This window comes from Monodelphis domestica, chromosome 7 (genome assembly GCF_027887165.1).
Source record: "Monodelphis domestica isolate mMonDom1 chromosome 7, mMonDom1.pri, whole genome shotgun sequence".
NCBI classification, from domain to species: Eukaryota; Metazoa; Chordata; class Mammalia; order Didelphimorphia; family Didelphidae; genus Monodelphis; species Monodelphis domestica.
In genome coordinates, this window is record NC_077233.1 from 110,856,409 (window position 1) to 110,884,266 (window position 27,858).

Genomic DNA, 27,858 nt, shown 5'->3' on the forward strand with positions numbered 1-27,858 from the left:
AATACTATGGCTGATTGGATTAATATTTTGGCAACTCATGGCTTGTTAAGATAGATAGTATCAGCTTTACCATGGCAAACTCATATGGTTTAAAAAGAAGCAGAGCCAGGTTCAGAAGAGTTAAAATACATGCAGGAGACCAGAATGAAAAGGGGATACTTAAAGTCAAAGGAAGAGGAAAGTACACATAGAAAGAAAAAGTGAGGTTTTTCTCCCTGGCTTATCTATATAAGACCTTCAAACAGAAGATCTTTGGCTCAAACTTGGGTCAGAAAACTTACCTGTTTGAATATTGATTGCTTAAAACACTGAATAGAAGGTTAAATTAGACTTTGCCTTTAAGTCAATCACTGGAACCCCTAGCCAAACAAACAATCAAAAAAAACCACTGGAAATACTTGTCCCATAGCCAAGGAAATGATACACATGGACCACTTGTTAAGTGAAAATTTTCCATTCATAGCTGGGTCAACTAGATAGCAAAGGCTGAATAGAACAACACTAGATTTAGACTTTAAATACCAGCTCTTCTACTTATTTTGTGACCTCAGGTGAGTAACTTAATTTCTCTGGGTCTCACTTAGTTTCCACACCTATGAAATGAGGTTAGACTAGATGAGTTCTAAGGGTCCTTCTAGCTCTAAATCTTTACTCTGATAATTTGGTTACTCAATTACCTTTTTTGTTGTTTTTTCTTCCACCAGAGCATATTCTGACCCATCTCAAACTGTGCTATTCTTGTCTATGACTTTATAAAACTTTTGAAAAGAATCTATCCTACATACTAACTTTCCTCTGGTTCCTTGAGTATTTCCTAAATGTCAGTGCTGTATGTTAGCTATCCATCTATTATCCCTTGATCTCACTACAGGAGTGTCCTAACTCTTTCTGGTCATACATTTTCTTGATGATGCCTTTTTAAAATAATTAATTAATTTTAATAACACATTTCCACATAAGTTTTCAGAACTTATATTATCCACATTGTCTCCCTCCTTTCTTCTCTCCCTACCTCCAGAACTGACAAGCAATTCAATTTGTATTATACATTATTAAGTTATGTCTTTTATAATAATTTTAAGATTTGCCATTGGTGAGAAAGTATTTCAACTTCATCATTCATCTTTCTATTATCCTTTAGGTCACCTGTAATTTTAATTTGCTTTAGGATCTAAAAAAACAAAATCTATAATAAGAATTAAATATCTGGGGGAACTTCCAACCCAGTCCAGTCCTGGAAAGGACTCACCATAACAGTCAGAGTCACATGTCTAATGGCCTGACAGCTTGGTGTGATGGCACCATGGAGGTCAGATGGCATTATGTATGAAAGCCTTTGACCAGTGGAAGGATATGGGGGAAGGAGCTTAGGTTTGAAAAGCCAGCATGGGAGGCTCAGTTGCTCTTTTTGTCCCATCTTTCTGACTGGTCTGACTCTTTCTCTGTCCTGTAGGCTCTTATTTTATCTCTTATCTTTGGCAACCTGTGGCAGAGGGTACAACTCAGGGCTGGGATCCAGGGTGGATTTTACCGTAAGATAGAAATAATTGGAAACCTTATTTCTATCTTTCTTTCTTTTTACCAATAAATACTTATAAAGTTAGTATAAAGCTTCCAAGATTAATTTTTATTTATAACACTATGATTCTATTAGGATAGGGCCAAGGACTGGACCTGTGATTTCATTGGTTCAGGGAGTTTACAGATGTAGAATTTTCCTGTTTCCTATACAAGTTAGTAATATCTCTGCAACTTGCATGCATATTTTTAGACAACTGCTTAGAGGGGAAAAAGGTCAAATGTCTTATTCAAGTCAAACAGTCAGAATTTATCAGCAGCAAGACTTGAACCCAGGTCTTCCTGGTTCTAAGACCAGCTCTCCATCTACCATGCAATTCTGCTTCTTATGATTATTTATTGTAATCAACCTCATTGGCTTATTAAATTATTCTAAATTGTGTTCTAGTAGTTGGCAAGATATTTGAGATCAAGGACTATTTGATTTTCTTTATATTCTCAGTGATTAGCATAGTACTGAACACATAATGGGCACTTAATAAATGCTTATTAATTGACTGACATGGAACTCAGTTTCATAGTCACGTTCTTATTTTCTTTATAAACAGAACCTTTTACTCTGGAAGATTTTTTAAACTTTTTTTAGGTAACATACACAATTTGGGCTTTTTCCATTTCATAATACTATGATATTTTGTAACCATAATAATCAATTGCAGAGCCCTGATGACTGGAGAATTTCCACGTAGAAGACTGTACATACTTTCTGGACAGGGAAGGATGGTGGTTGTGAGCCAAGAGAAAGAAAGTGGCACTGTAGTAGAATAGGGACATTGTAAGACACAGGGAAGGAATACACAGCGCACTGTTTGGAGTAAAGCAGTAGGAACTAGTTCATATTCACACCTACTTTCTTCCTGGAATGTCTTGGCTGCACAGTGACTGATTGTTGGCATTTGGTTAAGCTCCATAAAGCCTTAGACTTCATCTACACTGTTTTGAATTCTTACTCAGCTTCCTTATGTGTGCAAGAATAGGAACAAAGGTAGGGCTGGTGTGGCTGCCTGCTGTTTCATTTGTCACTTGGAAAAAATAGCAATGACTGGCCCAGGACTAGGCAAAGAAGGTACTAGATATAGAAGGGACTGTAAAAATTAAATTTAGTCTCTAACATATAGAAATATTATATTTTATGAGGTTTATTAAGAATCATTAGAAATCAAGGAATAAAGAAAATACAAAATAAGAAAATCACGTGCCTAGGGCTGATTAGCCCATTCAAAGCTTACTTACTACATCTTGCAAATGGACAAGCAGAGAGAGCGAGAGAGTAGAAGAGGGCAAGGTAGGCATTACTGCCAGTTTAAATACTAATTGTGATCTCGCCTAGGTGGAGACTCAGTTGAGATTATAGGGAATTCTGGGAAATACCAAAGACTTCTGGGGATTGAAGTCTAGGGTTCAAATCTCCATTTTACATTCTCCCCCTGAGGCCCAAGGAAGACTAGTCTCTCCGCTGGGTCTTGTAAACATACCAACTTTGAAATTACAACAATTTGAGGATAAGAGGAAAAAAGAACAAAACCAATAATTGATAGGCACATTGACAAAAAAAAAACAGCTAGGGGGCAGTCCCCTTTGGCATGAAAGTATACATAGTTGTGGGAGGGGAGGAGAAGAGAAGTGAGTGGGTCTCGGCTCTGCTGCCTCTGGGTGGCTAGCGAGAGTCACCTCCAGCAACCTGACAGGTGCCTTGGGGATGTTGACCGCTGAGCAAGGGGCTCTTCTGCCTAGTTTATATGGCTCATTGTTGTTCGTTGTCATTTGGCGCCTGGTGGTTCAGGCAGGCTGAGGTGTGGCCCCCTCCCTCCAGAAGAAGAAGGAAGGAGGCGAGGGCATCATGAGCTGCTCTGGCCACTACAGCCAGGCCGGGGCAGCAGCCGCTGTGCAGCTGTGGGTGCCCTGAGCTGCCTGACCACCACTGCCGAGGCCCAGCTCACTGGAGTCCTAGATGATTTCTTGTGTGACATAGAAAATATTGATAGCTTCAACACCTACAAGATCTTTCCTAAAATACAGAAATTGCTAGAACAGGATCAAAAAAGGAGCACAGACTTAACCTGAATAGTGCCAAAAGAGCACACAGGTCAAAAAAGAAGAAACCAATCCAGGTAGGATTGATGCACTTCTAAGCCAATACTAAGGACTTGAACCTAATGTGAGACTCAAGGTTGCGACATTTGACATATGTTAAGACGTAGGCCTTCCTTGTATCTGCATTCTTCGTGAAAATACTTAGACAAGTACCAAAGGTTGGCTATCATCCTGGCTCCCTCTATCCCTGAGAATGAAGGTAAAAGCAGACTGGGGAATGGCACTTCCCTATCAAAATAAAAATCTGGTCCTTTTTTCTCTCCTATAGTATGGCAACTTCCTGTAGCCTTGGCTGCAAATGGGTAAGTGAAATATTACTGCACTCTGACCTACAGACTTGTGAGATTAGAAATTACTTTAATTGGACCCTAATATAAGGGCCTGTTAGAAATTTATTCTTGCTTACTCAAAATTTTGTATACGTAGATTTTCAATATTTTGATACTGATTTTGAATTCTTCTTTAAAATAAATATACATATATAATATAAAAAGGTTTAATTTTTCTTCCATTATTTTTTCTTTTGTTTTTTTTTAATTGACTCACACACTCCCATGACTAAACCTTGCATCCTGATCTGAACTGGATGTTTTTCAACACCTTCTTCAGGGGGGATTGTATTTTCATAAAATCCAAGATTTAAAATTTTTGTTTGAGAAAGATCTTCAGAGAAGAAGCTTGTTAACTCCTAAATCCAGAGAATGAACTGTTTGCAGAAAGATACCTAAACCCTTACACTACAGAAAGATCCAGAATGAACCTTGGGGTGCAGTTGATTGAACTGAAGGTTGATTCAATATTTATTTTGAATGTACACGCTTATGCCAAAAGGGAACTGGCTGTCTCTCTTCTATTTCCCCCTTATCTCTAACTATTGTAGTTTTCCTCTTAGAGTGTAAACTTTTGTATACACCTGCAGTTAGAAGTTTTTGGGGTACATGATATCTATGTTTAGTGGTCAATTGGGGAGACTAGTCTCCCAATCATCATCAGGGGGGGTTGTGATTTTTAGATTTTCTCCATCTTTCTTGGTCTAGCACCCAGGAATGTGCACACCCACACTAAATGGGTATGTGCTAGCAAATGACAAATCAGAAACAACTGACTGCCCCCCTGGGCTTTCCTAAGCCAAGCTTGAGCCATCATTGGCACATGTGAGATGCAGGAAGTGAGGGAGAGAACTGCCTTTGGAGTTCTTGTGACTTCCTGTGGAGAGGGCTAGATGCGAGTTCAATCCTGGAGCTCAAGCTTGGAGGAGCCCCGCAGACAGCTTTCCTTCAGATCAGTCACATGAGTGATAAGGACTGACTCCCTTCTTTCCCTTGACTCTCCAAGGCCTTAAATTCCCGCCTGGTTCAGCCTGAGCCAGAGCGGTTTTGAGTTAACGCCTTTCCCTCTCTCCCTCTCTCTCTCTCTCTCTCTCTCTCTCTCTCTCTCTCTCTCTCTCTCTCTCTCTCTCTCTCTCTCTCTCTCTCTCTCTCTCTCTCTCTTTAATTTCTTCCTCCTGTTGTAAGTAAATTACCATAAAACTCCATTCTGACTTGAGTGTTTTTCATTTAGGATTTTATAAATAAAATCCTTGGCTACCAAATAATTATTACATTCAGTCTCAACCCTAAATTTAACCTTTACAGGTGTAAACCTCAAAATTTCTTAGACTTATAAATGTTGGAAATTTCCCAACCTTAAAGATTCTCTAATCCAACCCCTTCGCTTTATAGGTGAGATAACTCAGACCCAGAGAAGTAAAATGACATTTACTAAATCACACATCTAGTAAGTAGTAGAGTGAAGACTTCATCCCAGATATTCTGGATCTATACTACCTCATAAGCATCTTGAATGCTGAGACTATGATTTATTAATTCTTTTGTCTTCCTCAGTGCTCAAAGAAGATAACAAGGATCCCACAGATGAAAAATATGAAAGCTTCATTTCTAATATAACTTCAAGCTAATTCATCGGGGTCCTGTAGGCACAAAAGAAAGAGTATGGAAATTGAGATTGGGCTATCCAAAGCAGGGAAGTATTGAGGATGCAGCATGAAATGCTGAAAATAAAGCTGAACTTGGTGTCAGGTGAGATGAAATCAAATCCTACTTCTTATAATTGATAGTTGTGTGATCCTCAACAGATCACTTACCCTCCCTAAGTTTCCTCATTTGTTAAATGGGAACAATAGTACCAATACAGTTTATCTTAAAGGGTTATTATGAAGATCAATTGAAATCATGGAAATTTGTCACTTAAAGGTGATATAAAATGTGAGTTACTATTATTTTGTGAAGGCTCTGACACTTGGGTTAGCCCTAGAAAGAAGCATAGAATTTGTAAGAAAATCCAAGACCCTTCTCAACCTGCTTTTCCAGTTTTATTGCTCACTGTCCCACTTCATATACACTCTTTTCTGGCCAGCAGATTGTTTCCTGGTCTTGTTCTTCTCCTTCCTTCCTCTATACAATCTCAAGAACCTTCTTTTATACCTCTAAAGCTATCCTTCCTCATGTCCAGATGTTAAAATCCTTTCTTCAAAGCCCAGGTCACCTATTCATCTGTGATATCTTCCCAAACCCTGCCTCTCCTCTATGCTTCCAGCAAATATATATCTATTTTAGGGTACTTTGCCCTGATCTCTCCTTGGCCTCCAAGGAATGTGAATCCATTACATTATACACTGAGTCATATTTATTTGTATCCATTTCTTCACCTCTCCATAGACAGTTAATAATCTTGAAGGGATTTTGTCAGTTTTCCTCTTTATCTTCTCAATGTCAAGTATAGTGCCTTGAACATAGTTGGTGGTTAGTAAATGTTTATTGAATAACTTATTTGTTGAATGATGGAGAGGAAAGATTTCCAAAAACACCTAGCTACTTTTTGTGGAACTGTACAAACAAACTTCTAACCTGTTTGTCCAGAGCCTTTATAATGGGAGCAGAGGATTCTGTTTGATAGGCCTTTAAAGAGGTTGTAACTAGCCCAAGGTCACAGCTATTGAATAATAAAGATTTAAACTTCAGTCCTTTAACTCCAGAAACAGTGATAACAGTGCTCTCTCCACTGCATGTGTATGTGTGCATGCATACATGTGTATGTTATGGCATCAGGTTTTTGAGCACATACACATATGCTCACACTATTTTATAAAATTAGGTTAACTAGACTGGAAGCTTCTTATGGCCAGTTACTCTAAATCTTTTTCTTTTCTATTCCCCACAGTACCTCTTATGATGCAAAATGATTAATAAGTCACAGAGATCTAGAAAACTCTGTATAGTCTTAAACCAAGCAATATCATTGCTAGACCTATATCCCAAGAAATCGGGGGGAAAAGAAAAGAACTTATATGTTTTAAAATATTTATATAGTAGCTCTCTTTGTGGTGGCAAAGAACTGGAAATTAATTGTCCCTCAATTAGAGAATGACTAAACAAATTGTAGTATGTGATTGTGATGGAATACTACTGCATCATGAGAAATAATGAGTAGGTTAATTTGTAAAAAATTTGGAAAGAACCACAATGAGATAAAGAAGTGAAATGAGTAAAACCAAGAGAACATTATATAAAACTATAGATTTAATATTTGAAGAATAACTTCTGAATGTTCACAACCAGAAAATGAATGAAGAAGTGGAAACATGAAAGTCAAAATCTATATATACACAACTGTTTGCTGGATGATGCCCTCTATGGTATGGCAAGAGAAGGGAAAGGCTGAGATGCCTCAAAACAAATATTATTAAAAAAATAAAAATAAAAAAGATGAATAGTATGTATGTTTTTGTTCCACTTCTATGTTTCTATTCTAGATGTTCAAATTTTTACCCAGAAGTTCGACAACTTTGTTTCATGAAACTCTCAAGCACTCCTTAATCACCCTAAACAGAAATTAGTAGGTTTGTCCTAGACTGAACAATAAATCTACAAGTACCCAATGATCTCAGCCTAGATAGGAGTAGTAGATATAATCTAATATTAAGTAACCTTTTCTCCCATTGTAACTAGTCCTCTCCCAGGTAGTTCTTTCCCTAGTTTCTATGTAAGCCAATCAGTTGTCCCTCTTTTCCTTTATTCCCCAAAGTGTATATAAGACCCCAAATTCTTCAGTTCCTTGGAAGTTCACATGATGGATATTCCCATTTGTGGTGCATTTTCCCTGAGATATTATTCCCAGAGTCTCACTCTGACTGGGTATGGTATTGTTGTTACACGTGCACACGACTATGTGATGGCCATAATAACTCTGTCTCCCTTGTCCTGATTAAAGACTTGCTCTTTTTAACTACTTTAGTGGTTCTGTGTTTTTCAAGGTTGATTAGTCCAAAGAAAGAAAACTAGTTCTCTAATTGAATTTGAAATTTTGGAATATTACTCTTTCCAAAGTTTCCAGCAGTCCCTAAATTGTCAAATCCAATGACCTTTTCTCGGTCCTCATTCTCCTTGACCTCTCTGCAGCTTTTGAAACTGTTGATAATTCTCTCCTCAATATTGGATTCTACTGTCTCCTGGTTTTCCTCCTACATATCTCATCACTTTTGTCTCCTTTGTTGAATCATCTTTCTGATGAAGCTCTCTAATTGTAGGTGTCCCTTATCCTTTTGTCCTGGGTCTGCTTCTCTTCTCCCTCTATACTATTCACTTGATCTCCTCAACTTCCATGAATTTAATTACCATCTCTATGCTGTATGCACATATCTATGTGCCCTAATTTCTCTGCTGACCTTCAATCTTGTATTTCCAATTTTATTTCAGACATAGCAAACTGGGTGCCCAGTAGATATGTTAAATTTAATGTATCCAAAAATAGAACTCATCTTTCCTTCTAAAGCCCCCTCCCCCTTTTTCTATTTCTTTAAAGAGAATGCCATCTTCCTAGGTCTTCAGGCTTGCAACCTGGAAGTCATCCTGTATTCCTTGCTCTCTCACACACCCTAAACCCTATCCCAGTAATGGTGAACCTTTTAGAGAAAGAGTACTGGATCCTGCCCCTATCCTACCCCTGCCCCCGATGGGGCATGCTAAAAAATATTGTCAGGTGAGGTGGAGAGGGGGAGAGGGGCAGCTCTGCCTGAGTCCCTCTGCCTTTCTAGTAACAAACTGGGAGGGGGGATGGAGGAAGGGTGGATAAGTGCCCACAAAGAGTGCTTTGTGTGCCATCTTTGGCACCCATGCCATAGGTTTGCCATCACTGCACTATCTAATCTGTTGCCAAAGCCTGGTGATGTCACATTTATAGCATCTCTCAAATATATCCAGTGTTGTCCTCTGATATTGCCACCATACTAATGCAAGTACTCATCACCTCATACCTGAATTATTTCACTAGGATTCCCAATTTCAAGTCTCTTCATTTTCTAATCCATCTTTCATTTAGACAGTAAAGTGATTTTCCTAAAACATGGGTCCTATCCATGTCACCCTGCTGCCCAATGCTTCGGCATTCAAAGCCTTTTGTAACCTATCTTTCCAAACTCCTTTTACTTTATTCTCCCACTCCCATCCCCACATTCTTTAATTCAATGACTCTGGTCCTACAGTTCCCCAAAAAAGACATTCCATTTCTCTGCTCCAGAACGTCCAGCCCATTGGCTTTAAAGAGAGAAGGTAAGTTATACAAAGTCCACAGTGGATGCATTTGCACACCAGTTTGGACTGAGACACAGGGCCTATCAGCATCAATAGGACTTTTATTATAGAAAAAAAGGAACAAAATTGGGGATTAACATCAAGAAAACTTTTAACAAAGGAAGACAGGGTAAAATAAATTGAGGAGCTGGTGTATAGGGGAGATTCTAGTGTAAGTGATTTTCAATATTTCACTCCTGACTCTAACGTAGGAGGATCCAGAGTTTGTCTAAAGTGAGATTTCTGATAATTCTAACCTTGGTTGGATTACAGCATGTTCATCATTAGGTTATCTTTTTTGGATAGTGGCCTTTCACAGGCCCCTTGAAAAGAGATTTTAATCTTGGTAAGGCAAGAAATCTCTCATCCTCTTGGTTCCAGGCATTTTCTCTGGCTATCCTCCATGCCTGGAATGCTCTTCCCCCTCTGCTTTGACTACTGACCTCCAAGACTTTCTTTAAATCCCAATTAAAATCCCTCTTTTTACTGGAAGTCTTCCACAACCTGTTGTGATTTGAGTACCTTACCTCTGTTCATTATTTCCTACTCATCCTGTACATAGCTTGCTTTGTATATATTTTTGTAAGCTCTTTGAAGTCAGAGACTATATCATCAGAATTTAGCATAGTGCTTAGCATATATTAGATGCTTAAGAAATATTGATTGATTGATCAAATAGGACTTTATTAGTCTAAATTAGCACTAAATTGAGCACTTGCCTAGTGGCCTCTGGGACACATTGGACCTTTCCTACATTTCAGAGATCAGGAGATAACAGTAACCTGCTGCAGCCTCAAGAGAGTCTGCCTAATGGTCTCCTAGGAATTTGTCCAGCCTGTTTTATAGAGATAGTCTGACCCTAAAGATAGGGAGGGGTCTTTAAAGAAAAATATTTCCATTTCCCTTTAAGTTTAAATCTGATAGAATGTCTCAGTCTGTGGACCAAATTGCCCCATAACTGCTTAATAGTATAGCTTATTAATAATAACAACAACAACTTATACTGAATGGAGTGGAAAAGTCCATTTAAAGATGTTGGCACAGATAAGACTTAAGTCTGATAAGGGCCTTACAGTTGTATTTTACATTTTTCAGATTTTTTTTTTTTAGGATATTTTCACAAAGAGTAGTAAAGACAATCTAGTCAACCATGCTGTTCAGGTTAGTTCTTGAAAGTGAGATAGTGACCAGCATTTTCCCTGGCTTTTCCTTATGCCTAGGACTCTCCTTATCTCCACCTTCTGGCCTTCCTAGCTCTCTTCAGGTCTCAGCTAAATTCCCATTTATGTAAGAAGCCTTGCCCAGTTCTGCCTTAATCTTAGTACTTTCCCTCTGAAATCATCTCCACCTTATTCTGTATATGTCTTATTTGTCCATAGCCTTCTCTATATTCTCTCCTCCATTAGACTGTGATGAACTCCTGGAGAAGAAGGACTCTTTTTTGCTTCTTTTTTAACCCCAGAGTTTACTATAGTTAACATAGTGCCTGGCACATAGCAGGCACTTAGTAACTGCTAGCTGTTGATTTGATAATTATATATATATATATATATATATATATATATATATATATATATATATATATAGTAACAAGTTGACAATGTGAAATAATGTAAAATATCATGTACGCTGGCTCTGTTGCTAATTATCTGTGAGACCCTGTACAAATTTCACCTCCCTGGATCTCTATTCCCTCACCTGTAAACTAAAGGGTTAAAGGTCAGCTAGGTGGCTTAGTGGTTAGAGAGCCAGGCCTACAGATGAAAGGTCCTGAGTTCAAATGTGACCTCAGATACTTTTTAGCTATGTGACTGAGCAAGTCACTTAACCCCAAATTGCCTAGCCCTTATTATTCTTCTGCCTTTAAATCAATATTGATTCTGAGATGGAAAGTAAGGTTTTAAAAAAGATAAAAGAATTGAATTGAAAGATCTCTAATGTCCTGTTAAGACTAAATTCTGTGATTATGGAGCAGAATTGTGTCAGTCTGCATCATCAAGTGAAGTCTGAATTCAGATTCCACTTGTGGAACTCAATAGTCAGGTGACCTTGGGCTGCTTATTTAACTTCTCTGAGTTTTAGGTTGCATTCTTAAATTAGGTTACTAGGAATCATCCTACATGTCATGAAGTTACCTTACCTATGAGTGCTTATCTGGCATGTTTCCATTCCTGATTTTTATCTTACACAGGAAACATAAAATGTTATGCAATTTGTATTCTAAGGAAGAGAAGCCTGGAACTCATTGAAATGGTAAGAAGGTCTGGTGATCGGCCAAATGGAATAACTAATGAGAAAGAAGTTGTTGAGAACATGGTCAGTGTATCCATGGAAATAGGAATGTTCTTCATATCCACACAGCCCAGAGCAGTGCCAGTGAAGGGAAAAGATAGGATCAGAGCTTTAGATGGTAACTTTCAAGGGTATTTGAGGTATTGTAAGACTGCCCTTGCAAAAAGAACCCAAAATTTAAATAAGCCCCTTCCTGGAACTGCAGCTAGGTCTGGTTCTTGGTAGCATATTGCCCTTCAAAGTATACCAGGAATAACTTCATGTTGGCCATGAAGTTGAAAGGTAGAACACACTTGTGAATATATGCCCTATACTTTTCAATGCTTTGTTTTTCAATCCTGTTTTTATATTATAAACCTAATTAAAACAACAACAAAAAATACAACCAAATAAACAACGAGGAGTGAAGCCCTAAGTCAAAGCAAAATATGATCTATTTATGTTTTGGTAAAATACAAAAAAATGAACTTTAGTCAAACAAATGATTTTTCTTGCTTTGTATACCATATCTGTTACATCTAGATACTAATAAGGGTTTGTTTCAATATAGTTTTACTCAATGTACATGTTCTAAGTCTTCTGAGTTGGCTTTGTGTCATATCTTAATGGAAGATTTTCCATATTTTATATTCTCTGTATTTCCCCCCTTTTTATAGCATATCTAAATCAGAGTATAGTGGAAAGGACATTTGATTAATTTTTAGAGGACCTGGACTCAAATACCATTTCTGCTGCATATTACCTGTAATTTCCTTGGGTAAGTTGCTTCATTCCTCTGTTTTAATTGTTATGGGGTTTGGATGCGTACCCCTGGTTTGGGAAAGATATCTTTTGCAAGAATGCAAGACTCCAAAACTTAGCTTAAAAACAAAAAGAGAAATTTATTAATTTAGAAAGTAATGTTGAAAATGGCCAGAAGGGTAGCAAGGTAGGACAGCAAGATGGGAAGCAATTCCTGGGAGGACAGCATGAATGGAAAGGCTGTTCCTCCATGGGGACAAGCATGGATGGAAAGGCTGTCTCCATAGACGACATCAATTCTGGGGTTTTTATACTCTTTAGATACTATGTCCTGGTGTAGACATGACCTAGAGTATTAGTCCCTCAGGCATTTGGTGGAGTGAGGTGGTCATCTGACTGGGGTCTGCCTGGAGGCATAAAGATTCATCTCTTTGTCCATCCTAAATCTAGAGGACAATCAAGGAGGATAAACATCTCAGGACCCTGGGGGGGGGGGGGTCATTGGGTATTTCTAGGTTTAGTCACAAGGATGCAAGGGAGCAAGGGAGTTTCCCTGATAATAGTTCACCTGGGTTTCTGGGAGTACAGTGCCCATGTCATCTCCCCCCTCTCCTAGTATGTAAGGGAAAAGGGACGATGGTCTCAGAGTCTTCTGTAACTTCTTCAGAGCTGAGAATGAGCATAGAGTTGTCCCTGCCTAATGTTAGGAGAGAGAGGTATTGACTGTAGGTCATGTCCAGAGTATCAGGCTGGGATGGTTGCATCAGGTTATGGTGGCATCTGGCATCTGGGTGATTCCCATGAGTTCTTTTACCCTAGAAGCAACTAGAGAGATGACAAGGTTACAAATACAAGGTCCACATATGCCACAGGGGAGTAGCCAAAATTGGAGTGGTTGCTAATCTCCTTAAAGCCTCAGGTCTTGAATATACCTCAGAGACACTGAGACCTTGGGCTAGGGGCCTGGGGTTCTCTCTGCTTTGGGGGTACTTCATACAGACCCAACAGTTAGAGGGACCCACTTTGGCTACTGCTTCCCCAAGCTGAATCAGAGAATTATATGTCCATCTGGCTGCGTATGCATGACTTAAATCATAGAAGAAGACCCAAAATTTAAGGAAAGAAATAGTTATGGTTAGGTAGTTAAGAGCTAAAGTAAAGGGGTTAAGATAGCAGAGAAGGAAAATCTGTGGGCACAGGGTCTTAGGGACATGTCCTCAGTGAATGCCTGGGTCCTAGGTAGCTGGGAATCTGCTTGGAGATGTGAAGGATGTCCAGTGACTGCTTCCCCTGATGGGCACACAGGTCACAAGGGGAGAGTCAGCCCCTAAGATAGAAGTGTAGAAACCAGGACTAGAGCAAACACTAGATCACCAGATAGAAACAGAGAATAATACAATACAGTACAATACCAATTGGCATTACACATTTGCATTTGGGTATCTTAGCCAACAGACTTCTTAAGAAATCATCTTCTAACAGGAATAGATCCCTTTAGGAAATCGAATTCCTGAGTTGTTTGCAGAGTTGGTATGTGATGTTTCTATTAAAGAATATCCTTTTGCAAAGTACACATTAACTATAACATCTATAAACACTTGAGAAACAATATTTTACAGATGAATTTCTTTACTCCAGATTCTGGGGAAAATTCAAGAGAGCTTTGAGCTATTCCAAGCTCAAGATCCAAACTTCGATTAAGGCTTCAAAAACAAGCCATCAATTAATAAACTTCACCCACTTCTCAAAGTATGTTCCCTAACAGTTTGAGAATGTTCAATTATTAACCTAATGGGTTGTTTGGGGAAATGGAAACTTTAATTTTCCAATTTGTATTATGTACTGATTATGGGAATTCATGTGTCACGAAGGAAGAAGGCCCAGAAAGGGAAAACATCTCCAAGTCACAAGGGACACAGTGAGTGGCTTTATATACCAAGCAAGGCTGTCACTGCCATTATTGTTTCACTCAATTATTAGCAGCCTAGATGGTCAGTTAAGTCCAGTCCAAGGTGAACCTTGGGCTGCCTTCTCTAATTATCCTAGGACTTTCTCTCTCCTTTGTGTACTTTGTCATCATTAGATCCCAGAAGCCTTATTTTTACTTACAGGACAAGTCTCACCCATTACAGCTCAGAGAAATTCTGCTTATCAGCAGACCAGAAACAAATTTCCATACCCTCAAACAAGCTTTTCTGACCATTTGCCCTTTCTAAGGATTCCATAAAGCCTATGAGTCTACATTATAGCAATTATTCTTACATATTTTGGCAATAATTAATTTATCACAATTTAGTCATAAAACCTGAACAGGAATGTTGAATTCATTAGCTCTATAGTAATATACAAATCTGGGCTAGATAGGTCATCTGAAGGAACTAAGACAAGATCAGTCAGGAATCTCTCTAAGGAATTTTCAAAGAAATTCCAGAATTATTTGTGATTTTCCACATACATCAATTCTAGAAATTATCCCCAAGTTAAAGATCCAATTATGAGAGCAGAACATTTATCTGGTCTCTTTCACCTTCTCTTACTCCCTCTCTCTCTCTCTCTCTCTCTCTCTCTCTCTCTCTCTCTCTCTCTCTCTCTCTCTCTCTCTCTTCCTTCAAAACCCTCTGCTTAAAAAGCAGAACACAACTTCCATTCTTCCTTCACAAATCTGCATACTCAGGCTTTATGGACTTTAGATCAAAGTCCCTCTTTCTTCTAAATTCAAACCCAACATACCTTCTCCACCTTCTCTGACTTGCTTTTATTATCATAAGTCAAACAACCATTCCCTTGGTATCACTTCAATTGCTAATTGGTAACCCAAAAGAATTCTGATTTAAAGGATCACTGTAATACTGTATCTTTAGCATAGTAGTCATCAGTTATAAATTTCAGTTCATAGTCCAAATTGGTAAACTGAGGTAACCACTGAGTATTGAACAAAATCTATGGTAGAGTCAGTTTTACAATGAGCCTTTGTTTACATCCAAGCAATATTTAAAATACATGTTTCAGCAGCAACTCACATAACATTTCAAAAAATTTTCATGAAGCATTTAGTATTATAGGACCTATTTTAAATTTAGAGATTTGAAACCTTTTAAGGCCCATAAACCTTAAAGCAAGCCTTTTGACAAGCAGGCTGATTATCTATTTTCAAGACAAAGAAATTAAATGTAATAATAAAGTTAGTCCAACTTTAATACACTGGGATGAAAACCATTGAGATGAAAACCATTTGATAATTTTAAACAAAAACCCATTTTTGGTAAGTTTAAACACTGCTAAAACCTATTTTACAAAACTGATCCATGGCTTTTCTATACAAACTGAAATTTCACTGTCTGACAAAATTAAAATTAGGATGTTTTTTTTAAACCCATATAAATACATGATCACAATTTTGAAATAAAATACCAATAAATACCTCTAATAGACTTAATAGATTTAAGCATTACTTCCTTCTGGCTAGTAGACAGGGAAAGGAGATTTATCAGGTCTTCTTATCTCTCCCTGTTTACCTCAAAACAGAAGATAATTAATAGGTTGTTCTACAAGTTGAAAAAAAACTTAATTTTAAAAGTGTATGACATATAAAAATCCCCAAAATAGGGGTGTCTCACAAGTTGTCTCTCTGTTCATAATCAACTCCCTTCCTCTCTGCAGAAGAGGAGGAAGACAGATCCAATCAGTGAAATGAAAGCTTCCCGGTTTCCTTTTCCCTATCTCAGCCTGGATTTCTCGGAGGGCCCTTGCCTTAAAATCCAAGTAAAGAGTAGAGTTTGGAGAACTGGGATCCTGGTGAGGGAATAAATCTAAAAGGTAAGGAGCTTCTGCTCATACAATATGTCCAATTGCCACCTGGTATTAGAATTTAGCATAACAAAAAGCCAATTTCCTTATCATTTTTTTTGGATGTTGCTCAGCTATTTAACATGAGAGAAAACAAACAAACAAACAAAAAATCCAACTGAATTTTCTCTCAGGCTGCTTAGGCTTGATCTCTTCCCAACAGGAGAGGACTGCAAGCATGCTTCTCCCTTTGTCTTAATTGGGTTGGCTAGTCCCTATCTGGCTTGACCTCAGGCTTAAAAAAAATGGTATTACAATTTTAGGGTGCCATGGATAGGCCATGCATAGGCCATGCCTCTTGCTTACCAAGGATGTAACATGGCCATTCAACATTACAAAAAGAAATTGGTTGCTTTTTCTTTAAGCTGCTTAGGGCTAATTTTTTCCAATTTTAAGTATACACCCCAAAGGAGCATCTCGGGGTTCTCTCTGTCTCTGTCCCATTTAGATGTGGGATGGCCAATTCTACACCGAAGGGTCAACAACTGTGCATCCACAGACGTTGCCCATCCACGAGCACACAGTGTAATACTGAGGCAAGACTTCCCACACACCAGAACGTCTTCCGGTATAGAAGGGGAAGCTGACAGATAGACCCCAAACTCCAGAGGCCAGACTGATCTGGGGCTGATGGGAGAGAGAGTACAAAAGAGTTCCCACAAAGATATCACCCAAAAGATGGGGGTTACAGGAGTCAAAGAAAAGTCTCCTTCCTACCTGAGAAGCTGTGTCCTCATGGATGATCTGGGGTACAGGAGTAGCTTTCAGGAGATCCCCACATTGGGCACCAAAATGTTATGGGGTTTGGATGCATACCCCTGGGTTTGGGAAGGGTACCTTTTGCAAGAATGCAAGACTCCAAAACTTAACTTAAAAACAAAAAGAGAAATTGATTAATTTAGAAAGTAATGTTGAGAATGGCCAGGAGGATAGCAAGGTGGGACAGCAAGATGGGAAGCAGTTCCTGGGAGGACAGCATGAATGGAAAGGCTGTTCCTCCATGGGGACAGCATGGATGGAAAGGCTGTCCCCATAGACGACATCAGTTCTGGGGTTTTTATACTCTTTAGATGCTATGTCCTGATGTGGACATGACCTAGAGTATTAGTCCCTCAGGCATTTGGTGGGGTGAGGTGGTCATCTGACTGGGGTCTGCCTGGAGGCATAAAGATTCATCTCTTTGTCCATCCTAAATCTAGAGGACAATCAAGGAGGATAAACATCTCAGGGCCCTTGGAGGGGGGGGTCAGGGGGTCATTGGGTGTTTCTAGGTTTAGTCACAAGGATGCAAGGGAGCAAGAGAATTTCCCTGACAATAGTTCACCTGGGTTTCTGGGGGTACAGTGCCCATGTCACTTTCATCTGTAAAGTGAAGAGGCTGGACTTAGATAATCTCTAAATTTTCTTCAGGAAAACCAAATCCTAAAACCCTATGAATATTCTGTGGCATTAGCATCCTATAATATGCTTATCCTTTCTGTAATTGTTGCTTGTCTATAGGTACTGGCACCTTGGCACAATATTACTGCTTATGACTGCCTAAAAACAATCAGTTATCACACTGTGGAGATTTCTAACAACACTAAATAATAGTTCCCATTAAAAAAAAATATTAATAGCTAGTGACTTAATTGTGTATTTTATTATTTATAGTTACACTAAATGTGATGGAAACCCTTGGTATCTATTCATTACTCAATTTACTGTTGAAATCTATATATAATACTTTTTGCATTTGATTATTGTATTAGTTAACTTTTCTTGAAGTTGATTGAAGTTTAATTCTGCCTACATAAAATTATATTAAATCTGTGGTGGTTGATAATGTTGAAATAGCATTTTGAAGGAATAGCTAGGTAGCCCAATGGACAGAATACTAAGCTTGGAGTTGGGTTCAAATTTGGCCTCAGACACTTCCAGCTATATAATCCTGGGCAAGCCAATTAGTCCCAATTGTGCCTAACCCTTATTGATCTTCTTAGAATCAATACTTAATTGTTGATTCTAAGATACAAGGTAATGGTTAAAAAATGGTATTGTAATTCCAATCAGGATGAAATTCCCATCAAATTAACATCTAACTAGCAACTGCTTTAAATTATTCAGGATTAGCATTTATAATAAGTACAGATTTATGAAGATAGAGGATATAATGAATTATTCTCATGTGAGGCTTGTATTCTTTAAAACAAGTAAACTTCTGATAATTTTGTTTTATTCTCTAATTTTTTCACATATGTAAACTGTGCTTACCTAATTAGATTAGAGTTCCTCTAAGACAAGAACTTCTTTGTAACATAGATTTGAGTTGAGAATGAAGAATCCAAAGAATACTTAAAATCATAGATAATTAGAGCTAAAAGGCAGCACATCTAGTTCAACCCTAAACTTTTACAGTTGAGGATATAAAATGACTTATCTGAGGTCAGGATACTTCCTGAATTGAATAGAGAATGTTTTTCAATTGATCATGGGCACTTACCCTTGGGGGTTGGCTATAATTTATACAAGAGATCTGTGGAGTAAGGAAATATTCAGGAAGTTGGTTATCTAGGACTAGTGATTACTAAATAGAAAGGGAAATTTGAAAGCAAAGGAATTCACATGGTATAATGGGGAAGGGGTGAGAAACCTAGAAAAATGAAGGTCTCAGAGGTAGATAGAGAAAAAGGTCACTACTCTGGTTGCTAGCACCTTAAGGTTTCCTTTCACCTACTTCCTGATGTGGTGCCACAAAAGGGCAAGGAACTCTCCCCCCCCCCCCACTCTGGTGACTAAGAGTAATGAAATCAATGGAAGGTTCACTAATGTAGAAAGAAGTGGGCATCAATGATGAGTATAAGAGTATATTATCCAAGTTTTATCATAACCTGTTAGGAATTTAATTGCTGTGGGGCTAAGAAGAAGGACAAATAGATGTACATCCAAGATGATAAACCAGAAGCTTGTCGCTAGTCTCTTTCACGATTATCCTCTACATAAGGTATATGCATGGAGCATGAACAGTCCATAAAATCAAATGCTCATATGAAAATTATGTTCATGAACTTAAATTCATTCATCACATGATAATCTATTGTCATTTCACCTCTCCCTCTACTTTGCATTCTCTAATCCTGTTCTTCATCCTCACAGTGACCTGAAATCCCTTCTCCTTTCATTATAATTTCCAATCAATTCTCCTCTCAGTTCTTTCCAAGGTCATTATCACCCCTGCATTGGCTACATTCTTTTCTCTTCCCATCTTGGCCCCTTAGTAAGCCAATTCAATTCTATTCTATCCTCTTCTCTGAAGTCCCTTGCGCCTTTATCCTGTCCATCTTGCCCTGAAAAACCTCAGCCTTGTTACTTTCATCATCCACTACCTTCATTCTCACTCATATGCTTCTAAATGAAGCTAGAGAAAAATCATAATACTATGTTGATTGGTACAAATAAAAAAAATTAATCTCAGAGAGACTTTCAAAGTGACAAGCTCTTTTTTTATATCCCCCTACTAAATTATTATCCTATTCTCATCACAATGGTTTTTCTTTTTAAAAATCTAATTAATTAATTAATTGATTTAGAATAATTTTTCATGATTACATGATTCATATTTTTTCCCTGCCCTTCTCCCAGCCCTTTCTCGGAGGCAACAAGCAATTCCATCATTGTTCAAAATCTATTTCCATCTTAGTAATATTTGCAGAAGAGTGATCATTTAAAGTCAAAATCCCCAATAATATCCCCATTGAACCATGTGATCTATCATATGGTTTTTCTTTTGCATTTCTACTGCCACAATTCTTTCTCTGGATGTGGATAGTGTTCTTTCTCCTAAATTCCTCTGGATTATCCTGGGTCATTGCATTACTGCTAGTAGAAAAGTCTATTACGTTATTGATTGTACCACAATGTATCAATCTCTGTGTACAGTGTTCTCCTGGTTCTGCTCCTTTCACTCTGCATCAGTACCTGGAGGTCATTCCAGTTCACATGGAATTCCTCCAGTTCATTATTTCTTTCAGCACAATAGTATTCCATCACCATCAGATACCACAATGTGTTCAGCCATTCCCCAATCAATGGACACCCCCTCATTTTCCTGTTTTTTGCCACCACAAAGAACACTGCTATAAATATTTTCATGCATATTTTTTCCCTATTATCTCTTTGGGGTACAAACCCAGCAGTAGTATGGCTGGATCAAAGGGCAGGCAGTCTTTTAAAGCCTTTGGGCACAGTTCCAAATTGCCTTCCAGAATGTTTGGATCAATTCACAACTCCACCAGCAATGCATTCATGTCTCAATTTTGCTATCTCTCCTACATTTATGACTTTCCTTTGCTGTCATATTGGCCAATCTGCTAGGTGTAAGGTGGTACCTCAGAGTTGTTTTGATTTGCATTTCTCTAATTATGAGAGATTTAGAACACTTTTTCATGTGCTTATTGATAGTTTTGATTTCTTTATCTGAAAACTGCCTATTCATGTCCCTTGCCCATTTATCAACTGGAGAATGGCTTGATTTTTTTGTCACAGTGTTTTTTCTAAATCTTTTCATTCCTCCCCACGTCTATCATGATCTGAGGCCCTCATCCTGTCAGCAGTGTACTTTCCCTCATATTTCACTAAAGAAGTTGAGGCCATTTGCCAAAAGTTACCTCTCTTTTTTTCCCTCTCATCTCACCGCTCAGAGATGAATTCCACTACTATCTCCTTCTTCATGCTTGTCTTAAATGAAAAGATGGCTCCTCTCCTTGCCATGGTAAACCTTTCTGCACAGGCAATCCCATTCCATTCCTTCTTTTCTAGAAGATTAGTTCCTCCATCATCTCTACTCTCTCATTTCAATCCTTTCCTGCTTATTTTTCTTTCCTCCTGCTTACATGCCCTCCTATGTTTCCCCCATCTTCAAAAAATGTTCACTTAAATCCAGACATTCTCAATATCCATTCCCTTCTTTATCTAGGTTTTCATGACGCTGCTCCCTTGATTCTTCCCACTTCTGTGACTAAATTGCTTTCTTTATAGAGATGATTCTTGGATTTGTAGCCTGAGCCTCTTTCCTTACTTCTGAGCTCACATATCCATTTGTCTTCTGGACATCTAGAATTGGATGTCTTATAGACATCTGGAACTTGATACCTGGTTCAGATCACTTTCTATACCAGTTCATCTTTAACTCATGTGTCAAAGTGATCTTTCTAAACCATAGATCTATATATAATACCTCCCTTTTCAATAAATTCTAGTGATTACCTAACACCTCCAGGATTAAATATAAAATCCTGTTTGGTTTTCAAAGATACTCATAACCTGACCCACTTTGACCTTTCCAATTTTCCTATATCTCATACCCTGCTCCCCCTGTCTTCCGCATGTTCTTCCATCGAATAACATCTGCTGTTCCTCAAACAAGACACTCCTTACTTCCAACTGTGGACATTTTCACTGGCCTAGAATTCTCTCCTTCTCTGCCTCCTGGCTTCTTTGGTTTTTTTTTTATGTCCCCCTTAATATCCCACCCTTTACCAGAAGCCTTTCCTGACCCCTCTTGATTCTAGTGCCTTCCCTCTTTTACTTCCAATTTATCCTGTTTGTACATAGCTGTTCACATGTTTTTTGCTCTACCAAATCATAAACATTTCTTTGTGTCCCTAGCTCTTAGCCCAGTGTTTGGTATATAAGTAGCAGGTTAATAAATGCCTTCTGATTCATTAATCTATCCTGTTAATAAATGCATGACCCAAATTATTTTTTTGGAAACCAGAAATAACATATCTAGAAATGAATAAAACTAGATCTGACTAGCTTTTCACTCTGCAAATCTGAATATGATGACAGTTCTACTATATGGGGAAAAGGACATTTTCCTTACCACATCCTTGTTTATTGATCCCTGTAAGGAGTGCTATTATTAGAATTTAATTAAGAATTCTCCTTATAGTTCTTCTGAATTTAATACTTTTCATAATGTAGCCCCCAAACCTGAAAACTAACTGAAGGAGGGTTATTTTTTTTTCCGTAACTACAATATGCAAATAGGCAGGGAAACTTGAGACGGCAGAATAAGAATAAGGAACAAAGAGTAGTTCTGTTAAACTGGAGGATGAGAGTAGAAATAGGTTGGGGGAGGAGGAATCCGAAAACCAGAATTAAAGGTTAATAAATTTTCTAGGAGAAACATAATGTGATCAGAGCAGTACAATAGAAAGTTTACTTATTTGGTCCACTGAGAAGAGTTGAGAAAACTTGTTTCTCCCCTCCTTTAAAAAGGTGGCAAGGGGGCAGCTGGGTAGCTCAGTGGATTGAGAACCAGGCCTAGAGACGGGAGGTCCTAGGTTCAAATCCGGCCTCAGCCACTTCCTAGCTGTGTGACCCTGGGCAAGTCACTTGACCCCCATTGCCTAGCCCTTACCACTCTTCTGCCTTGGAGCCAATACACAGTATTGACTCCAAAATGGAAGGTAAGGGTTTAAAAAAAAAAAGGTGGCAAACTAGGATAAGTGACATTAGACTAGACATACCCCTGAATCTAAATTATGATCTTATTGAAACACCAGAGGATGTGGCTATCAATTCAGAGGGTGCAGTGATCACTTAAAAACCCTGTAATCTCTATCCACTTTGATTTAATCAGCCAACCCTCTGCTGTAACAATTACCTGGTTCTTTAATCTAGGGCCTTTACAATCCTAGAAATCCATACCATGTCTTAATCTATCTCTCCCACACTTTGTCTCTTTAAGAACTGTGGTGCAAAACTCAGTCCTTTTCAGACTCAGAGAAGTCACTCCTCTGAGCTGAGAGAGTGAATGCTTGTCACTGTGAACTATAAATTTCAAGATGCCACGTCAGTTGTCAAAGTCCTATTATATTATACTGCAGTGAAAAAATACCTATGGTGGCAGGCATAGTGGTACTGATTATATGTAGTGGGTGGTTTGGCTGAAAATCTCTTTCCTCTCTTTTCTATTCTTTATTACAAAGGGTGGCTTATTGAATAGGGGAAGGAAAGGGGTATATTTGGAGTTGAAGGAACTATAAAAACAAAAGGTTATCAATAAAAATAGGTTTTAGGTTTTGTGTGTATGTGTACATGTATGCCTGCATATGTTCATATGTGCATGTGCTTTAAAGAATGAGTTAGCTATATAATGAATTGGAGAAGCAAAAGGAAAAAAGAAGAGATTAGGGTCTAAATTAGTTTTTACTTAAAATCATTAACCATCATCAAATACATATTCAGTAAACAAAGAACAAAAAAGATAGTTTATAAATATGTGAATTCCTGTTATATACAATTTTGAGTATATCTTGAATTTAATATGTTAGTAACAAAATTGCCATTTGTTTCATCTTCTGGTTTTCTTTTTGGTTTCGTCTTTGTTTCTTTGTTGCTCTTTTCTTTCTGTTTCTATTTTGCATCTCTAACACTACCCATTAACTCAACCACACACCCATAAAAACCCTCCTTTGTTACAAATGATATAGTCATGCAAAACCAATCCACACATTTCTATACCGTCTCACATACTAGACTTTCATGAAATTCTCTACCCTCTAGCTAAACTGGATTACTTACCAGTGTCTGCCAATTAACTTATCCTCTCTCACTTCTGTGTCTTTGTACATGAATTCTACCATGCCTGTAATAAACTATTCCTATAAGAATCCCATCTTTCCTTTTGAAATCTTCCCCCTATTTCAAGGCCGAGTTCCATCTGCTCCATGATTTTGTTCTTCAGTAATTTCAATTGTGTCTAATTCTTCATGATCCCATTTGGAGTTTTCTTGGCAAAGACAACAGAGTGGTTTGCCTTTTCCTTCTCTAGCTCATTTTATAGATGAGGAAACTGAGGCAAACAGGAATAAGTGACTGGCCCAGGGTCATACAGGTGATAAATATCTGAAGCCAGTTTCGAACCCAGGAAGAAGAGTCTTCCTGAATTCAGGCCTGGTACTTTTATCCTCACCACCTAGCTGCTCCTTCCATGGTACCTTCGCTGATCTTTCCAACACAAGTAATCCCTCCCTTCTTGAAATTCTTAGGAAAATGTTTGATAATTCATTGTTTCCTAACCACTAGATTACAATCTTCTTGAGGGCAGCAAATGTATTGTTTTGCCCTTGCATTTCAAGCACTAACACAGTGTCTCATACATGGAACATGAATGATCAGGAAAACCCAGGGTTTGCTGTCCTGAGAACCAGAGTTTACTTCAATCTCTATGGGAAGTTCCCCAATCTACTATGTGCTAGTGCAACAAATTAACCTTTTGAGGGGTGTGGGGAGAGGGGAGAGAAGTCCTCACTGGAAGTCCAAAGGAAGGAATGTACTACCAAAGGGAGAAAGATACAAAAAAAAAGTCATGTCTTTAGTTCTTATTGACCATAAAGGTTCTTCCAAGAAAAGCATATTAAACTAGGATGTCTCTACCCCACCCCCACCCCATAGTAGATAATCTATAATTATCTTTGAGGCAATTCCCTAGTCCTTGGGAACCAATAAATGTATGTGCCCCTCAACAATGGACCAGAGTACATGTCCAGTTTCACAGATGTCCCAGTCTAGCAAATTAGTGCTTCCTTCCATCATCCATGTTATATACATGGAGTTTTATGCTAAACTAACTTTTATTGAATCGAACTGAATTTATAAAATCATAAACTTTAGCGCTACAAGGTTCTTCTGGCTAAATCTAATGATGCTAATCCAACTTCCTCATTTCAAAGCTGAGGATTAATGTCTTGCTCAAGCAAATGGCAAAATTGAGATTCAAATCCAGGACTTCCAAGTCCCATATCCAATGACCTAATCACTATATCATGTGACTAATTTGGTTGATTATCTTTACCTCATAGGTTTTTCTAGGGTAGACTGTGACCCATGGCCTACTAGTCAGAGGCAGGCCCATATCACTCAGTGCAAAGGCTATTATGTAAAAGTAAACAAAAGGGTCTGCCTAAGGCTTGTCCTCTCCTACAAGTCCAACAGGTTGCCTTTTGACCTAGAATCTTTGCAGTGGGTACTTCTCTAGATTTTGGGCCCTGTCAGTAAGTCAACCTTACTAACGTTTCAACCACCATTATAAAAATGTTTTACATGACTTTATATGTGTAATGACTATCATACTGCTTGCTCTCTCAATAGGTGGGGGAAAGGACAGAGGAAGAGAGAGAATTGGAATGCAAAATTTAAAAATAAATGAAAAAAAATTATATATAAGCCATGAGTTCAAAGTTTATTAAGTATAAGCAAACTGAAACTAGGCTTGTTTGCTCACATCAAGGTAATATTTCTTCTTTTTTAAATAGTTCTTATTTTTTTTAAATCCATGGGAATCCACTATTTTAAGCTGTTGTTCAGTTATTTTCCATACTCACACTCTGGGAACACATGGTAGGTAACAAGAGCCTCAGAATCAAAGCTGTGAGTCTTGGCTATAGCATTAATTCTTTGTTAAGATAGGTGAGTTTTATCAAATCAGTCAGCTTTAGCATTCCCACCCAAGGACTGAGGTGGGGCTAGAATGATCTTTCAGCTCTGACCTTCCATGGTTCTGCTCTCTAGATACTTAATGCACTAAACTTCTAAACTTCTGGTTAATGATTCCTTCCAGAGAATAAAGGAAAATAAGTGTAAATGAGCTGTGGGTAATTTATGAGTTACTACAACTGTACCTCTTTAGTTCTATACAAATGTTTCCAATTTTTAGGTGATATTTGTTCTTCATCACTGATACTAATTTTCCCATATATTCCTCTGTAACAAGAATTGCAAACATGAGGCAAAATCATGCAAAAAATTATTATTTATTGGTTATTTGTATATTATAACTGGGATAAATTCATTTGGGGTTGAGTACAGCACAGCTGAGAAGAATCCTAGGTGGTTTAGAGAGAGTATAAGTATGTATAATGTTGCCAAAAAGGAGCAGCTTGTTCCCTCAGAGACTGAGGCTGGGGAAAGGAGAGTCTAGAAGGAAGAAAAACAAAGTTCACTGCCCCCATGTACATATCCATACTGTGGAGTAAAGCTCTATTTGTCCCATACTAGTTATGTCTCTGATTTGCCAATGATGCAGTAGGGGGAAAAAAAAAACAAAACAAAAACACTGGATGGAATCAGAGGACCTGGAGTAAAATCTTGGTTGTTACTCACTATCTGTAGGACCTAAGTTCCTTATCTCTCTGAGCCTCAGATTCTTTTTCTATAAAACAAGGAAGTTGGGCAAGATAACCTCCAATTCTAAATTCTAATTTTAAATCTGTGGTCCTAATTATCCTGGTTTAGTCTTAATCATTGTTATCTATGTATATTTGGCTTCTAGTACCTTATTTGTCCTATTTCTCCTTTATAGAATACTTTCTCCTCAACTCTTAATTCTTTTCTATTATTACCTTCAAGACCCTTTGCTCAAGATTCACTTTCTTTATCATGTTAACCTTAAAGTCTAGCCTTAAGCTACTAATGTCTGGCCTTACCTCATCATGGCATCAAATGATCATGGGATCTCAGAGGTCATGCTGGTGAAATGCATGTTCTGATAGGTCCTATCCCAACTGTAATGACTTCAAGTATGAGACTGGCAATTTTATATCTGTAGCTAAAATGAGAGAGAGAGGGGCTCAACACTGGAGGTTTGGCTACCAGGTGACGAATGTTATGGATCACAGCTACCCTAGGAGAGTGCTACTAAGGTGTGTTAATAAGGCCTGGAATCTATAGCTGTATATCCACACCCATGATATTATGTATCTTCACCATACTGATATGTTGTGTTTACTTATTCACTTTATTACTTCCTTACTTATAACTTGTACTAAATACAAGTGCTGTAATTAAGAACATGTCGTCTTTCTCTAACTTCCATAGGGACAAACTCCTGGGGACTTAGGACCATGTCTTCTATAGCTTTTGTTTCTTCTTATGATCTAATATATTTCTGTCTATGTAGTAGGCAATCAACAAATGCATGCTTGTTTGCTAAATGAATACTAGACACTTAATTAGTGAAGTGCTTCTGAACTGATAGCAACAGATAAAGGCAGAATTGTATAATAAAATAATAATATTGATAACTTTTATTAAGCACATGTTATGTGTCAGGCACTGTTAAACATTTTACAAATATTATCTCATTTCATCCTCATGATAATCCTAGAAAGTAGGTACTATTATTATCCCCATTTACAGTTAAGGAAACTGACGCAAACAGAGGTTAAGCGACTTGCCTTGGGTACTCTGTGGCCAAATTTGAATTTAGGTTTTGGGCTCAAGTCCTGATTTTGATGCATATCAGCTACATAACTTTTGACAAATGATTTCCCTTCTTTACATCTCAATATTCTTCTCTTTAAAATTAAGAAAATAATACTTGGACTTGATTCTGGAGGAATATAATATTTGTTTGGGGAAAGAACAGGTGACTACAGATAAAATAAGGTGATCTTTATGCTAATTTAAATTATGCCTTATCTGTTTCAGATAAAGAGGAAGGGAAGGCAATTTGCAAAGGTCATAGATTTAGAACCAGAAGGACCTTAGAGGACAATGATTCTATCTCTCTTATATAGATGAATAAAATGAGGCTCAGAAAAGTCAAATGATTTGCCTAGAATCACATAGCTACTAAGTGTCAGAAAGTAGGATTTGAACCCAGATCCTTTTTACTCTGAGCTGTGAACTCAGC

The 27,858-nt window shown here is 37.9% G+C and overlaps 1 protein-coding gene across 3 annotated transcripts in view; it reads left to right on the forward strand.

Annotated features, from left to right (window-relative positions):
* PLIN2 (perilipin 2) overlaps nt 1-27,858 on the forward strand; it is a 70,764-nt gene that overhangs the window by 689 nt on the left and 42,217 nt on the right. Inside the window, exons 2-6 of one of the 3 annotated variants that reach the window (XM_056805321.1) lie at nt 3,941-3,974; nt 5,556-5,750; nt 12,248-12,348; nt 15,993-16,148; nt 25,317-25,455. The gene's annotated coding sequence lies outside the window, so the exon portion shown is untranslated. The remainder of the gene's footprint in view (nt 1-3,940; nt 3,975-5,555; nt 5,751-12,247; nt 12,349-15,992; nt 16,149-25,316; nt 25,456-27,858) is intronic. The other 2 variants (XM_056805319.1, XM_056805320.1) reach the window with 2 other exon arrangements.